This window comes from Camelus dromedarius, chromosome 28 (assembly GCF_036321535.1).
Source record: "Camelus dromedarius isolate mCamDro1 chromosome 28, mCamDro1.pat, whole genome shotgun sequence".
Taxonomy (NCBI): Eukaryota; Metazoa; Chordata; class Mammalia; order Artiodactyla; family Camelidae; genus Camelus; species Camelus dromedarius.
In genome coordinates, this window is record NC_087463.1 from 14,134,698 (window position 1) to 14,151,436 (window position 16,739).

Consider the following 16,739-nt stretch of genomic DNA (forward strand, 5'->3'; position numbering starts at 1 on the left):
AAGTGCCATCTAAAAGCAATGGACCAGAAGCCAGCAATTTCAGTTCAAGTTGTGGTTCTGCTAAGGAGTTTTGTGATGACTTTCAAGCAAGTCACCTCATCTTTCTGGAAATGAAACTGTTGAACCGGATCAGAATGAGTAAATACACAGCACACAGTTCCACCCTTGCACCGCTAGCGGACAACAATAATTAATCACTGCATTCTTAATGACTAGTCCATGCCCAGCCTCATGAACCTGAACCTGGCTCTCCAGGCAGATGCCCTAGTTGGCTGGATGTGGCCCTCCAGAGTGCCTACTTGGAACATGGTGGTCCAGGAGCTCCTTTCCTGCATCATCAGTCCATGACTGGGTGCTTGGCCTCACTTACCTTCTCCACAGGAAGCTGGGATTCTTCATCAGCAGAGGAGCTAGTGGGAGCTGAGAGTGGAGAGGGCTCTGACGAGGCTCCAGCAGACCTGTGCAAGAGGAACCAGGAATCCTTCCAAGGCACCAATGTCCTTCATGAGTTCCTGTCACATCCCAGGGGAACAAGTTATTGTTCGCCTAGCTTTGGGGGGTCTGAAGTAGCCATAAGAAAGAATGAATGGTTGCCTCTTGATCAACAATGTGGACCCATGACCAGGTGCTGGTCTCAGGAGGAATGGCCGGATCGCTCAGTCGCGGGGTCTCCAGGTTGGGACCTCATGGACGGCGTCAGGAGGAAAGAACACGGCTCTGCCAGCTGCGGGGACCTGCGCCCTTCCACTGGCTCTCTGCAGTCAGCCCCTGGGTTTGCTCTGGGCTCAGGGATTTCTGAGGAGGAAGCAGCTGTGGACCAGGGGGCAGGAGAAGAAGTCCGAAGTGCTCAGAGAAGATTTGCTTTCTGTGTCTCTGTCGCGGGTTCTTGAGCACAACCTTGCCTGGATGTGGGATTGAGCCCTTGGCTGTGGGTCAGAGGACAGAGAGGACAGAAGGGTCTCTCTCTACACTGCCTCGGGGGCTCCAAGACCCAATCATGTTCTGGGCAAGTGGGCCTGGAAAGTGTAATGATTGATAAGAACGAGGAAGCAAGGCCCCAGAGGAGGAAGCCGAGGAGCCCATCAGAGGTGAAGGGAGAACACGGATTGTAGGTCAGGGACAAACGTGGCCACCTCCCCCGGACACATGGTGGAGAAAAGCAGAGGTCTGAGGCGGGCCGCGGGCTGAGGATAGCTCTTTATCACCATGCGTCTGAAGGCGGTGGCAGGTACTCGGGAGCCGGACCAGACAGCTAGGCCTGGAGAGTCAAAGTGGAGTCAAAGGGAAGCAGGCAGAATCCAGGCTCCGGGAGAGGGGCTGGGGTCTGCGGGCTCATGGTCAGGGTGGGATTGGGTGAACGGGACGAGAAACCAGGAGAGCAGGGGGTCACGTGAGGCCAGGAGCAGAAAACAGCTGAAGGGCAGGAGAGCAGGGAGGGGGCATCACAGGACAGCTCTGAAGAGGGCAGTTTCCCACTCGGAGAGAAAACTTGCCTCTTGCCTGCTCTCGGGATGGGACCAGCTCCTGACAGAGGGTGCCCAGATCCTGCAGGAGGCAGGGGCTCGGGAGATAAGGGCCCATCATGCCTAAATGGGGGAACCAGGGCAGAGACAGGAGTATGCTCGATTTCAAACAGTATTTGTGGGACATATTTTTTGTGCCACTAACTAATGCTACCTTGGGGTCTTTCAGATAGCATCTGAGTGGCTCTAACACCATGGGGGTAGAACTGGGTAGAACTGGGCATAACTTATTGAGAGAAATGGGTAAGAAGCAGAGCATAAAGCCAGGTTGATGCCAGAGAAAGAAGGTGTGTTCACTAGAGCAAATACTTTGCTCTGAGTGTCCAGGAGGGCTGGGACCAGGCCGAGGCTTTCAAACCCGGTAAGAAACAGCAAGCCAACTGTGCTGTGCGACATGCCAGCTGGTCGGTGTAACTTCGAGTCTTTGAATCACTACAAGTGTGCTGCCAAAAAAAAATCTCAGGGTTTAAAAGTATGACACGAACACAGGAAGACTGACAGCCACTGGGATGAGGTGACAGAGCCCGTGAGGGAAAGAAACAGACTCCACAGGGCATCTCAGCCCCAGCGAGTTGCGATGCTGGAAAATACAGATCAGCAAGTGCAGCAGTTCTCAACCTTGGCTGCATACGCAGTCATGAGACAGTCTTAGAACTCGTGCTGTGTGGGTCCCACCCTCAGAGGCTCTGATTTCATTGGTCTGGGTGGGAGTTTTAAAAGGGCCCCTGATGGTTAAAATGCGCAGCCCAAGCAGGAAGCCAGGGAGCCAGCTGCACAGCATTGAGCCGATCGGGGTGTGGGAGGAAGGAGAGAAATGGCATTTAGTTTTACCCTAATTTCCCTTTGCAAACTACCTAAATTGAGGAGCACTGCTGAAAACCCCGCTGCTTTAGGAAGAAATCATTATTGACTGGAAACAAGCATGGGAGAATTTCAGCTGAGTGGGAGAATTGGTTTTGCAATGTTGGTACCCCCTGGAAAGGTCTTCTATCCTCCCAGTTAAGGAGCAGGCACCCCATCACTTCAATAATTTAAACTTAAAGCCATTCCAAGAAGACCTGTGCCTTCTGCCCTATGTTGGCGTGGCTTGACTCACATCACCAAATACATCTTCCTCATCTCTTTTTTATATTTCTTATGGAGAAACTCAGTGTCATCCTCCAGACAAATAGTGCCCATGCAGCACATCCCTGCCCCTGCCTTCTTGGCTCTCACTCTTCTGTCTGCTTTTCAGAGCTTCAAGGACCACTAACTGGCCCCCTGATGGCACTCCTTGTCCTGACCTCACCTCCCCAGGTGATACAGCAGATGGCAATTTTTTCTTGAGTCATCAAAGTTTACCTGGGAAGAGAATGAGAGATTCGGGGTTGGGTGCAAAAGTCTACGATCCTAAGTAGGAGTCGTTAATGAAGAAGGAAGCAGAGACCCAGAGGGAGGCTTTAAAAAGCAAATTTCTAAATCTGAAGGAATTTATAAGACGTTTCTTACTACCTCATGGAGAAAAAGGGTCAAATAGGGAAAGAAATATGGGGGAAAACAGGTGCCCTTTAGCTAATCAGCTCAGGGGACTCAGGAAAAACACCAGAACATAGAAAGGATGGGAAGTGGAGCAGGATGGTGCTGTGTTCGGGGACCTAAAAAGGGGCAGGTGGGAGCAGATGGAGTGAAAGGAACAAACCACCAAGGAACAAAGAGGTGGCCTGAGGCACAGGAGCAGAAAGGTTAGACAGGCTTTTATGAAATTTTTTCAGAAATATTCTTCATTGACATTACACAGAAGAAAAACTCAGAAAAAAACCATTTCCAATGGGCAAAGAAGGCAAGCAGGTAGCAGCAGGACCCAAAACAGCAGAGGTTTGAATGTGTATTTTTATTTCTGTCTTTAACAAAAGTTGCTACATTTTGATGGAAGATCTGTGGGTTACACTCCGAAAGCAACCACAATCAGTTTGTCTCGTGTGGAACCAGTTCCCAATAATTCGCAAGACTTCAGATCTCCTTTCAGCCCCACCCATGGCAGATGAGTACAGTCAGTTTCTTCTCTGAGCCTTCCTTTGTCTTTAACCTTGAGTTTGTTCTCCAGGCGTGGAGTCCCACCCCACGTGACATGGCTGGGGCCAATGTCCCTGAAATAGAGTGGAGTGGCCTTTGCAAAAAGCTGTCTGAAACAAAACCTTCAGGGACTCACAGCACTCAATTGAATGGATGTGGGGAATTGGCAGGGACCACTGGGGAGGGACCAGCAATTATTCTGAGCATTTCCCAGGGAAGGGGCGTTACCTCGGGAGGTTCACAAAGAACAAACACGATGCCCATCTTTTAGGAAGCAGAAAAAGATGATCACATTCCTTACAGCCTGATAAGCTTAACCTGGTGTCCGGGGAAGATGCTAGAACAAATCATCAAGCAATCAATGTGCAGTCAGCCAGAAGGGGGCAAGGCCTGGGGAGCTTATGGACACAGCCGTGCAAAGAGTAAATCAAGTCGGACCAATTTAATTTCCTCCTATGATAGAGTGACAGGCCATGTAGATAAGGTGGAAGCAATAGATGTGATCGACCTAGACCTCAGCAAGGCATGCGCTTCTGCCCCACGTGACAGGCTCGGTGACAAGCTGGCTTGCTGGGGTTCAGGCCAGGGGTCAGGAGCCCCAGAGCTCCTGCACATGATGGTGGGGGAGCCAGTTCCTGCCATGCTCGCCTCCTCTTGGCTCCGTTGCCTCAGTGAGTTGAGGTCCATCGTCAGACAATTTTATCTGGCAAGCATTTGTTTTGTGCCTCCTGGGTTTGTGCGCTGTGGCACTTAATACATGTCTGTTGAATAAATGAATGAATGGGTTCTTAGGCATATGAACTGCAACCTTTGGAGACTGGCACAAGGGAGCTTAACCCCAGTCCACCTCCTCCCCTGCAAACAGACAGGCGGCAGGTACTCAGCTAATTGCTCCTCCATCCATTCAAAATGCCAGAATACAGTTTTGTATTGATACCACATTGACACTGGTGTGTGCAGGGTGGAAAACAGGACCTTTCCTGCTCCCAGTGGCTGCTAATGTTTTAGAATTGAGAGAGAGAGAGAGACAGAGACAGGGAAGAGTTAGTTCCAGAATGGATTAGATAGACTTCAGATTGTCCATCTTTGTCTGTAGCCTAGGTGACAGAATTTTAATAACGCAAACTATCCATGGGTCATAACAAATTGGACCAAGTTGAAAAATTGAACAAGGTACAGGAAACAGCCTATCACAATGGGGGCGTATGAGACAAAACTCAGGAAAGGAACTGAATAAGTTATTGGTCTTTGTCAAGTTTGTAGGTCAGGCTAGAGCTAAACGGAGACTACACGTAGTTTTCAACAGACCCCCAGATGGCAGGAGAAGCCACGCAGCGTCACCAAATGACACAAGGCGAACGCCATCCAGCCAGGAAGCAAACGATCTTCAGTGCCCCACGGAGAAGACCTCAAGTGATTTCCAGTCCCATTTCTTTGCAAGAATCAGGAGAAACTGGAGTGAGTGTGGGAAAAAATGGCTGAAATAATGAACTAGTCATGGAAATAGTTGAGATGGGAGAAAATGGCTAAAGCAGTTCAACTGAAGAGGAGGCTACCAGGTATGACAACTCTTGTCAAAGGTCTAAGAGTGGTAAGTGAGGCACAAATAATTACTCTCTCTCTCCTTTGGGTTAGGAGAAAGGAAATGGAAGATTTTATTTTTAAAAGTTTATATTTTTTAAAATTTTATTTTGTATACAATTTTTAAAGGTACACTCCATTTACAGTTATTCCAAAATATTGGCTATATTCCCCGTGTTGTACAATACGTCCTTGTAGCCTGTCTTACACCCAATAGTTTGGACTTAATCCCCCATCTCTATATTGCCCCTCCCCTCACCCTCTCCCTACTGGTAACCACTAGTTTGTCCTCGATATCTGTGAGTCTGCTTCTTTTTTGTTGTTGTTATATTTCCTAGTTTGTTGTAATTTTTAGATTCACGTATAAGTGATATCACATTGTATTTGTCTGTCTGACTTATTTCACTTAGCGTAATGCCCTCCAAGTCTATCCATGTTGTTGCAAATGGCAACATTTCGTTATTTTTCATGGCTGAGTAGTATTCCACCATATATCTGCACATATATATCACATCTTCTTTATACATTCTTCTGTTAATGGATACTTAGGTTGCTTCCGTATCTTGGCAATTGTAAATAATGTTGCTATGAACATTGTGGTACATGTATCTTTCTGAATCAGAGGTTTCTTTTTAATCTAACACCATATACAAAAATAAACTCAAAATGGATTAAAGGCCTAAATGTAAGACCAAATACTATAAAACTCTTAGAGGAAAACACAGGCAGGACACTCTTTGCCACATATTGTGGCAATATTTTTATGGCTCTGTCTCCTAAAGTAAAGGAAATAAAAATAAAAATAAACAAATGAGACCTAATTAAACTTAAAAGTTTTTGTACAGCAAAGGAAACCACTGACAAAATGAAAAAAACCTATTGAATGGGGGAAAATCCTTGTAAATGATATGAGTGATAAAGGATTAATATTCAACATATATAAACAGCTCATACAGCACAACATCAAAAAAACAAACAACCTGATTTAAAAATGGGTAGAAGAACTGAATGGGCATTTTTCCAAAGAGGGAATGCAGATGGCCAACAGGCACATGAAAAGATGCTCAACATTGCTAATCATCAGGGAAATGCAAACCAAAACCACAATGAGATATCACTCCACATCTGTCAGAATGGCTATCATCTAAAAGAACACAAAGAATAAATGTTAGTGAGGACGTGGAGAAAAGGGAACCCTCCTACACTGTTGATAGGAATGCAGTTTGGTGCAGCCATTATGGAAACAGTACAGTGATTCCTTAAAAAACTAAAAATAGACTTACTCTATGATCCAGCAATCCCACTCCTGGGCATATATATTCAGAGGGAACTTAATTTGAAAAGATACATGTGCCTCAATGTTCATAGCAGCACTATATACAACAGCCAAGACATGGAAACAACCTAAATGTCCATCAACAGATGACTGGATAAAGAAGTTGTGGTATATTATTTGTACAATGAAATACTACTCAGCCAAAAAAAGAATACAACAATGCCATTTACAGCAACATGGATGGTCCTGGAGATTGTCATTCTAAGTAAAGTAAGCCAGAAACAGAAAGAAAAATACCATATGATATCATTTTTATGTGGAATCTTAAAAAACAAAAAGAGGAAAACACATACGAACTTATTTATAAAACAGAAACAGACTCATAGACATAGAAAACAAACTTACAGTTACTGGAGGGGGAAAAGGGGTGGAAAGGGATGAATTGGGTGTTTGAGATTGCAGATACTAACTACTATATATAAAAAGATGAATAAGAAATTTATACTGTATAACACAGGGAACTATATTCAATATCTTATAGTAACATATAATGAAGAAGATATGAAAAAGAATATATGTATGTATATGGATGACAGAAACACTATGCTGTACACCAGAAACTGACACAACATTGTAAACTGTACCTCAATTAAAAAAAAAGAAAAAGAAATAAATGAATAAATAAGTTTGATGTAGCCCCCTTTATTTTTGCTTTTGTTTTCCTTGCCTGAGGAGGTAGATGAAAAAAATCGTGATCAGACTGCTGTCAAAGAGCATACTGCCTATGTTTTCATCTAGGAGTTTTATGGTTTCAGGTCTGACATTTAAGTCTTCAGTCTATTTAGAGTTTACGTTTGTATATAATGTGAGAAAGTAGTCCAGTCTGATTATTTTGCATGCAGCTGTCCAGTTTCCCAACATCATTTACTGGAGAAGCTGTCTTTTCCCCATTGTATATTCTTGCGTCCTTTGTTATAGATTAATTGGCCGTAAAAGTGTGGGTTTATTTCTGGGCCCCTGTTCTGCCCCATTGATCTATGCGTCTGTCTTTGTGCCAGTACCATACTGTTCTGATTAATGTAGACTTGTATTATAGTTTGCATAGTGTCTCCGGCTTTGTTCTTCTTAAGGTTGTTTTGGTTATTCAGAATCTTTTGCGCTTCCATACAAATCATAGAATTATTTGTTCTACTTATGTGAAAAACGCCGTTAGTATTTTGATAGGGATTGCATTGAATCTGTAGCTTCCCCTGATAGTGTAGTCATGTTACTAATATTAATTCTTCTGAGCATAGTATACCTTTCCATTTATTTGTGTCATATTCAATTTCTTTCATCAACGTCATAGTTTTCAGAGTACAAGTCTTTTATCTCTTTGGTTAGATTAATTCCTAGGTTTTTTTTTTTTTTGGATGCAGTTGTTTATTTTGGGATTGGAGGAGGGGTGGTAATTAGGTTTATTTATTTATTTTTTAATGGAGGCACTGGGGAATGAACCCAGAAAAAGGTTTAGAAGCAGGCTATAAAACAAAAATCATTCTAAATATTAAAGAAGAAAAGGATTTAATACAGGGAGTTGAGTGCTTGCAAAATCAGTGGAAGAGCCAGAGGACTGGGCTCTAGAATTCTATGCTAAACTCCCTGCAACTTCAGAGAACTAACTGTCAAAAGAGCTACTACTTTGGAGATACAGGAAGCCAGGAAGGTGCCACGGGAAGAATTACATTCAAGAACATTTTGCTAGAGATGCAATGCAATCATCAAGCTGCCACCACAAGTCGAGAGAGCCTCAATGGTCACTTTCTTCCCACAAAGCTGGAGACATGCCCTGGGAGAGGGCTGCTGTTGGAAACCTTCATAACCTGCTCACCAGCAGGAAAACAGCCCAAAGCATCAGGAAGATGGCACTACCTCCCTTCCATCTTCCCAAACTGTCCAAGTCCTTCTTATTGGTGGATCCAAGTCTCTTCCCATACCCTAGCTGCAAGGGAGTCTGGGAAATAAAGCTTTTGACTTGCCAGGTTCTAGAGAGCAGGAAGCAGAGATGAAGCTGAGTGCTGACTCACTACATCCAAGACTCTGGTGACCTGGGCTGTTTGTTCATCTTTAAAAGTGTGGCAGAAACAACAGGTTAGGTGGGAACCTTGCTTTTTTATTTGGGGATAGGTCCTCATACGTGATTAAAGATGGTCTTTTCTCTGGGCCTTTCAGTTTCTCCACTGAAGTCCTCAGTCTCCAGCCTTGAGTGACAAGCCAGGTGCCAGCATCCTGGGCTCTGCAGGCGTCCATGCTTGGTGTGCCTCACCCCGTCCTCCTGCTACTGAAGTCCTTGAGTTAAGAGTTTCAGTTTTTAACCTAAAAATCATGTGGATTTTGCAACCAATTCTATAATAAGCCTTAGTTTGTTTAATACAAAAATATTCTCTGATGAATCTTTGGGTGAAATAATCCTCCAGAAAACTGTCCCAAGCTTAATTTGTATTTTGAACACTACCCCCTGATACATGGCCACATAGCCCCCAGAGATATGTATTGTCCAGTTTGAGAAATACAGGCTTAGATTATTTCTCTAATATTCTAGGATCCAATGACTATTTTTCTCTCCTTAGTAGGTAGGTAAAAATGAAAAACAACAACAGAAAGGAAGGGAAACTGGAGGAGGGATGACCTGCCTCCTGTTTTAAAAATAAATCATAGCAGGACAAAGCTGGAATGGAAAATTCAGAACAGTGATCAATACTCGGAGAAAAGAAACCAAAATGCCATGTTTTATAGCATGATCCATGCACTTTGCGCAAAGAAGCAGCTGACTGTGAACACAAGGTTTCCAGGGCTGGGAGAAGGCAGAGACAAACCCTTTTTCTTTCAATGAAAGGAGCCAGTAAGAGCCTGCTGGAAGTAAATTCAGCGCTTCTAAAGAATGTCACAGTCCTGCTTTTGGAGGCTCCCAGCATGCATTTTTTTTTTTTTTAACGCATGGGCACTAGACACAGCAAATCATACACTGTTTTCTTCCAACCCTTGTTCTGGCTGATGGTGACAGATCCAAGTCACCACTCACCATCATGTTTGGGTGTCAAGCTGGGCAAAATCAGTTGGTATAAATGATTGAAAGAAAATGAAAATCGGAGCAGTGTGCGGTAGAGTGAAAAGAGACAGATGCACAGAAACCCCTTTAAGGGGGAGAGAAAAGGATAGAAAGTGATGAGGATGCCTGGGTCTGTGGTGCACCCTGTGGGTAGAGCACTTGGCTAGACATGAGCTCGTCCATCCTTTCAGCTCTGTCTGACAGCCCCATTGACAGACGAATACATGAAATCTGAGCAAAGTTCACAGACTTGCCTAACATTACGAAGACAGTAAATAGTGGATCCTGATTTCAAACCCAGGACTGTGGGCTTCCAAGACAGATGACCATTCAATTACACTCCTTCTATGTCCAAAAAGGATACCATCCCAGCTCCACCACCAACAGGCTGTGTGACGTTGGGCTACTTAAATGCTCAGTGCCTTCACCTCTTAGTTTCTTCATCTGCACAATAGAGACAATAATAGTACCTGCCTCCCTGGATAGTCTAGGGGGTTAGACGCGATAACACACGTAAAGTACTTAGCATAGGGCTTGCTGCATAGTAAGTGCTCAAGAAATGCCAGCTCCTGGTGCTGTGCAAACACCTGGGAACTGTAGGAAAAAGGAGCATTCCAGGAAAAGATCAAACAGAAGAATTCTGAATGTCACTCCAGGTAGGAGACTGTGCTCATCGCATTTCCCTCCCTTGTATGGAATCACAAGGAGCTACATTTCTCTGGCTCCTCTGCCAGCTGGCTTCTGTGTGGTTTTAGCCAATGGGAGGCTATATCAGTCAGGGTTCTCCTGAGAAATAGAACCAATTGGATAGAGAGAGACAGAGAGAGAATGAGAGAGAGAGAGAGAGAGAGATGATGATGGATGGATAGATGACTGATAGATTTATTTCAAGGAACTTGTTCATGCAATTGTGGGGCTGAGCTGGCAGGTCTAAAATTTACATGGACTTGCAAGGCTGGCAACTCAGGCTGGAGCTGATGCTGCAATATTAAGGCAGAATTTCTTCTTCTCCAAGAAATCTCAAGTTTTGCTCTTAAGGTTTTCAACTGATTGAACTGGGCCCACCCAAACTGTCAAAGATAATCTCCTTTACTTAAAGTCAACCGATTATTAGCCATGTTATACAGATGTCAGCCATTTGTCTACAAAACATCACCATAGCAACACCTAGATTATTCAATGGCTGTGTACTATAGCCTACTCAAGTTGCCATAAAACTAACCATCACAGAGGCAACGGCCAGTTTGGGGAGGTAGAGGAGGGGAGGATCCAGGGTGTGCCTGCCCCCCATCTCCCCGCATCCCCATCTCACTCTGCCTCGGCAGCATCTCCAGCAGCAATGGTGGGCGTACCAGGCAGCCTTTCCGCCTTGGATCCAGGTCCCACTCAGCAGCCCCAGACAATGGTTCTAGCTCCCACCAGAAGGCCTGGCTTCCTGGCTTCTGGTGACAAGTCCTCCTCCATTGCCTCTCTAAACCCCGGTAGTGGCTTCCTGCTCTTACTAGTCTCTGGGATGTATCCTTGTCTCTGTTTGGCTTTCTCAGCATCTCCCAGGTCACCGGGGTTCTGTGTGTAGGACCTAGGGTGGCTTCTGCCTCAACCTTGACTGCATCAGAGGTCCTCTTGGCTAGATGGGGTGCTTGCCCAGCCTCCCTCAAATTGCTCTGGTGCCTTAGGATTCTGTAGATGAGTTCTGGGGATGAATTTAGAGAAGTGAAGAAGACAGAGCAAAATGAGGACTTGTCCCATGGCCACGCTCGTCACTGCTTCATCAGAGCAATGCCAGACAGGGAGAGAGGATAAAATCACCAACCTCCTAAAGGCAGAGAAGGGAAGACAGCCCTGATCCTGGGGGATTCCACTTACTCATGAGTGTTGGCATTGGCTTCTCTCACACCAAGAGGGTCATCACCAAAAGCCTGCACATCTCAGAGGGCAGCCCAGCCTCGTGCACGCACAGCCCCTCCGCTGCTCAAGACCAGGGCTGCTTCTGGTGGTCTCTGAATGGCTGAGGCATGTAAGCAACGAGCAGCTGCTGATGGTCGCGGGTCTCTCAGCACCTCGATGATTTGCACTAGAAGCATCTGTCTGAAGACGCAGGGCTGCCAGTGAGGAAAGCTCAAGAGCTGAGGAGCCAGCTTCCCCCACAATACACCCTGGTGCCTTTCCCTGCTTAAATGTTCTCCCAAACACTTAGTACTCACTGTGTATTCTGATGATGTATTTGCTTATCATCTCTCTCCCTACTCAAATACAAGGGGGCCCCACCTTGTATTTGCCTCTGTGCTCACGGCTTTATGTCCAGGGCACAGAGCGGTGTCTGGCTCAGAGTCGGCACTCTGGATGCCAGATGGAGAGACATCATTGCCTTTTTGATCCAAAGGACATGACCCAAGGACCTGCCTCCTCCATCAACTCTTAGCAGAGATACTAATAAATAATAAAGTCCAAGACCTGGCCGTTCTTCTGGTGTCCCTGCCACCCACCCACCCACCCACCCAGAGCAACCCAGAGTGGTGGGAAACTGGAGAAACAGCCCCAATTCCATGTTGGGTGGGGACAAGGAGGGCGTGGGGAGAAGGGCAAAGAAGAAAAGTAGTTTCAGTGGCCAGCCCCCCTTCCGAGCCCCCTGATTCTCATACCCTGGCAGGGCATTGCCCCTGGGAGCCACCAAGCCCAGAGATTCTGTGGCAACAGTTGCAACACTGGGACCCCAGCGGCTCCCTCACTTCTAGCTGAATGGAACCCCCTTTCCCTTTTCCAGCCCAGCACACCACCAGCCTCCCCTGTCCAAGCCCATGACCAAAGGCTCCAGTCCAAAGCAAGAGACTCCTCACGGCAACCTTTTCACTCTCCAAGGTCTAGACCAAGTCCCACTTCTCCACCAACTCCAGCCCTCACAGTTGGACCCTTTCTCTGAAAGGGCAAAAGCCATATCACCATAGCCCTGGGGTTTTTGTTTGTTACTGAAATATAGTTCACATATAACATTGTGTAAATTTAAGGTGTACAACATGTTGATCTGACACATTTATAAATTGTAATATGATTGCCAGCATAGTGATAGCACCTCTGCACCTCACATGATTATTTCTTTGTTCTGGTGGGAATAGTTATGATCTAGGCTCTTAGCAGGTTTGATGATGATAACACAATATGTATTCACTTTGTATTTACTGTATTGTCTATGTTCACCAGACTGTGCAGTGGATCTCCAGGACTTATCTGTCTACCAGTTGTAAGTTTATATCTTAAACGTCTCTTCTACTGCCCCACCCTCCAGCCCCTGGCAACCACCAGTCTGCTCCCTGTTCTTACAAGCTCAGTGTTTTCGATTGCACAGATGAGTGAGATCATACAGCTTGTCTTTCTCTCTCTGATTTATCTCATTTAGCCAAAGTCTTCCCAGTCCATCCATGCTGTCAAACTTGGCAGGATTTCCCTCTTTCTTGTGCTTGAGGCTCTGTTTTGTTTTTTTTTTTTTTTTTTTGGTTTTGTTTTGTTTGTTTGTTTTCTTAGCTGCTTCTTCCTCTCTCCAACCAGACTCTAAAGCCCGTTGCTCACTACCTGTCTCTCCGTACTCCATCACCTCGCCCAGAGGAGGGGACCCAAAACACATCATTGCTTCATGGACCTCACCTCGGGAGGGAGAAGCCATTTCCTCCCACTTTCCAGACAGAAAGATCACACAATAAAAGGCACAATAACACCAATAATTTTGTCACGGCTCCCAGCCATTTGTACTCCTTTTAATCACTGCAAAATAACACTTCCTTTCTTTCTTCTTCTTTTTTTTTTTTTTTAGAAAATTTGGAACATACAGAAAAGAATTTTTAAAAGCCACATCTATTCTGGTGTATTTCCTGCCAGTGCAAATATGCACATGTTTTCAAGGAAACTGGAATCATAACATAGTTTTTTTTTAATTGGAATATGAATACACTTCTTTATTAGGATGCTCACAAGCATAACAGTGTTTTTGATCCTTCTCTCCTTATGTTATCTTATGAGGAAATTTTTTCCCTGTTGTTAAATAGTTTTCATGGTGTTAAATATCTTTCAAAAGATTTTTCACAGCTGCAAAATATAGCACCATATGGATGGGCCTTGCTGGATGGCCCTGTTGTTGGGTATTCCAGAGAATTCCTGTTCCCTGTTGCCTCCAAGCCTGTGCTCCACCATTTAGCCCCGTGATGTGTCCACACAGAACATTCTCAGCCCTGCCTCACCCTGACCAGCCCCTCCACCAAGCTCCTGAACTTGCTCTCATCCTTCTCATATTCTGTTTTCCAAAAGAAGCAGCTAACCCTCAGGACTTTCTCTGTCACGATTCACCACCTGCCACTCACCCCCACCATGGTCAGATTCAGCCACGATGCTTTAACCAGTCAGCCTTCCTGAAGGTCCCCAGAGCCCTAACACCCAGGGCCGAGGCCCATTTCTCAGTCTTCTCTTTCTTGCCCTTTTTGCTTCTCTGGGACCTTTGATGACACCCTCCTTCCTGAGTCCCTCCCCTGCCTGGGCCCCCAGAGCAGGGTTTGCTCAGCCTTTCCCTCATCCTTCTCCCTCCCCTTTGCCGCATCTCTGTCTCTGCCCCCAAAGGAGGATGTACCCTGGGCGTGGCCTCAACCCTCTCTTCTCTTCTTGACCGGCCTTGACCACCCCATTGTATATGATAATGAGTAAGCTGGGAGAAGGAGAATCGCCTGCTCACCTAGACGGGGCCCAAATCCGGCTCCTGGGCTGCTGTCCTCTCTAAGAGGCCCTCCTCTTCTGTTTCGGGAAGGCTCACCCTGGACCTCAGCTAAGACCTCAGCTAAGCTTGCTTTCATTTACAAAGGGTGAGCTCCTCTCTCTCTTGAGAGCTTTTAGGGGGCTGAGTAGAGCCAGCTGGGAGTATAGCAAACAGCCAAAGCCCTGACTTCCAAGGGAAAATGGCATCTGGGTTCACTTTCTAGCTGTGTGACCTTGGGGCTTGGCCAAGTCACTAATCTCTCTGTGCCTCCGTTTCCTCGAAAATGGAGGTGGGTTAAGGGTTACGTGAGTCACGCACATCACATTCTTAGAACAGAACTTCGTGTGCAGTAAGCATTTACTAAGTATTAGCTGTTACTATCAATATGCAAATCTTTCTCTCAGGAAGATGAGGAGATGAAAAAGGATCCCTGCCCCCTTCCACTTCACCTCTGCCTCCAGAATGGAGGGACCTGGGGGTCAGGGGGGAACGTTATCGTCCAAATGCATCAAGGAAGAGGGGGTCGGGAAGGTTATGATCCTCCTTTCTTACATGTGTACTTGGAGTTGTAGACACGTGGCTGTGTCCCTGGTTCAACTCTCATGCTGGGTTGTGAGATCCTTGTGTCTCTATGGCAACCTGCACACAATAGGTGATCAACTAATGTGACAAATGTTATAAGCTAAGAAAGGTATTAGAAGAGACAAAATTAAAGCCAAAGAAGCCAAGGGTGAAATCATCAGCATCTGAAATTCTTGAGCAGTCTAGAAAGTTAGCTTCCGGGTAATTATGAAGCTACAGCTGCTCAGCCTCAAGGGAACAAAGAGCTGTGTGTTCCTAAACTATAGGCATTTTGCTTTCCATTATCCCCCAGTGTTGATTACGAAGAAACTGGAGAAAAAAAGAAAAGGAGAACGTTGGGTGGACATGATTTTAAGATGTTGAAAAATAAGCACCACGGGCTACTATTAAATTAAGAAAAAGATTCAAGTGATACCTCAGGACTCATCAGTCCTGTATGAGCTGGACAGGACACATCCGACATGGTAACAGGGGAGACGGAGCTTGCGGACATTCACACCTTGACTCAGGATCGGTGAAGTCAGAGAGATGATACACTGCGTTTTGGGCATCAGGGCAGGCAGGGGTCAGTGCGGTCACCCTTCCTCTGTGGGTGCTTCTCACACTTGGTGTTGCCCCATCCCTCCGGTCCGCTGGGGCCCTCGTGCTAAGCAGACTTCCTACACGGGGCTTCAGGTGGACAGTTAGCTGTGCCCCAGATTCCTCCTCAACCTCCCCAACCTTCTTCCTCAGCAACGTGGCCAAAAAATAAATCGCCAGTGTAGTGGGTTAAATAGTGTCCATCCCTCAAAATTCATGCTCACCTGGAAACTCAGAATGTGACCTAGTTTGGAAATAGCTCCTTTGTGGATGTAATTAATTAAGGACCTTAAGATAAAATCTTCCTGGACTTAGGGCGGGCCCTAAATCCAATGACTGGTATTGTTATTAGAAGAGGAGAGGACATAGAGACACACAAAAGAAGGCCATGTGAAGAGGGAGGGAGGGAGGCAGGGAGTGCAGCGATGCTGCCACAAGCCAAGAGATGTCTGGGGCCACCAGAGCTGGAAGAGGCAGGGAAGGGCTCTTTCCTAGAGCCTTCAGAGGGAGCACAGTCCTGCCGACACCTTGACTTCAGACTTCAAGCCTCCAGAACTAGAGAGGATAAATTCCTGTTGCGCTAAGCCACGGGTTGGTGGTACTTTTTTTATGGCTGCCCTCAGAATCGAATACAGTCAGGGGGATGCCAGTGACTGAAAATGGGCCAATCTGTTCCCCCAGGAGTATTTACATCTTAAACCTAATTTACCTGGAGAACAGCTGACTTAAACCCAAAGGAATGAAGCTCAGCTGGTGAAGTTTCCAGCAGGATGGTGGGCCAGGAAGGTTTTTATATAGAATACCTTTCTTTCTACGTTCATCATAAATCACCCCGTGAGAGTAACCCGTGCTCCCGTCTATAGGGCCCGAGCAAGTGGATGTGAATCTTTTGGAGGTGGTAAGAAGTCAACGGACACTAATATTCCAGGTTCCCAAGTCATTGACTCATGTTTGCTTCAGAAGGAAATTTAATTTCAAAGTGGAACAACTAAGGAAGTATGTAGAAATTGTACTAAAATGGTTAGAAAAGTACAGGATGACGTTAGGCAAGAAATTTGCTCTGTGATCTGCAAATATTGACCAATCTATGTTCAAAGGACTGCACTGAGAAGTATGATATGAATACAAATGTGATCCAAAGCAGACTGTTAACTCCACCTGTGAAGAAGTCTTAACAAAAAAAGACAAAAAATTAGCCTATCTCTGATCAAACCTTTAGATCTAACTATGAATTACATTAACTATAGAGGAGAGGGGACCATGTTAAGAATGCAGTCAGCAGTGCTTCTTAAACTTAAGCTGCATGGAAATCAGCTGGAGAGC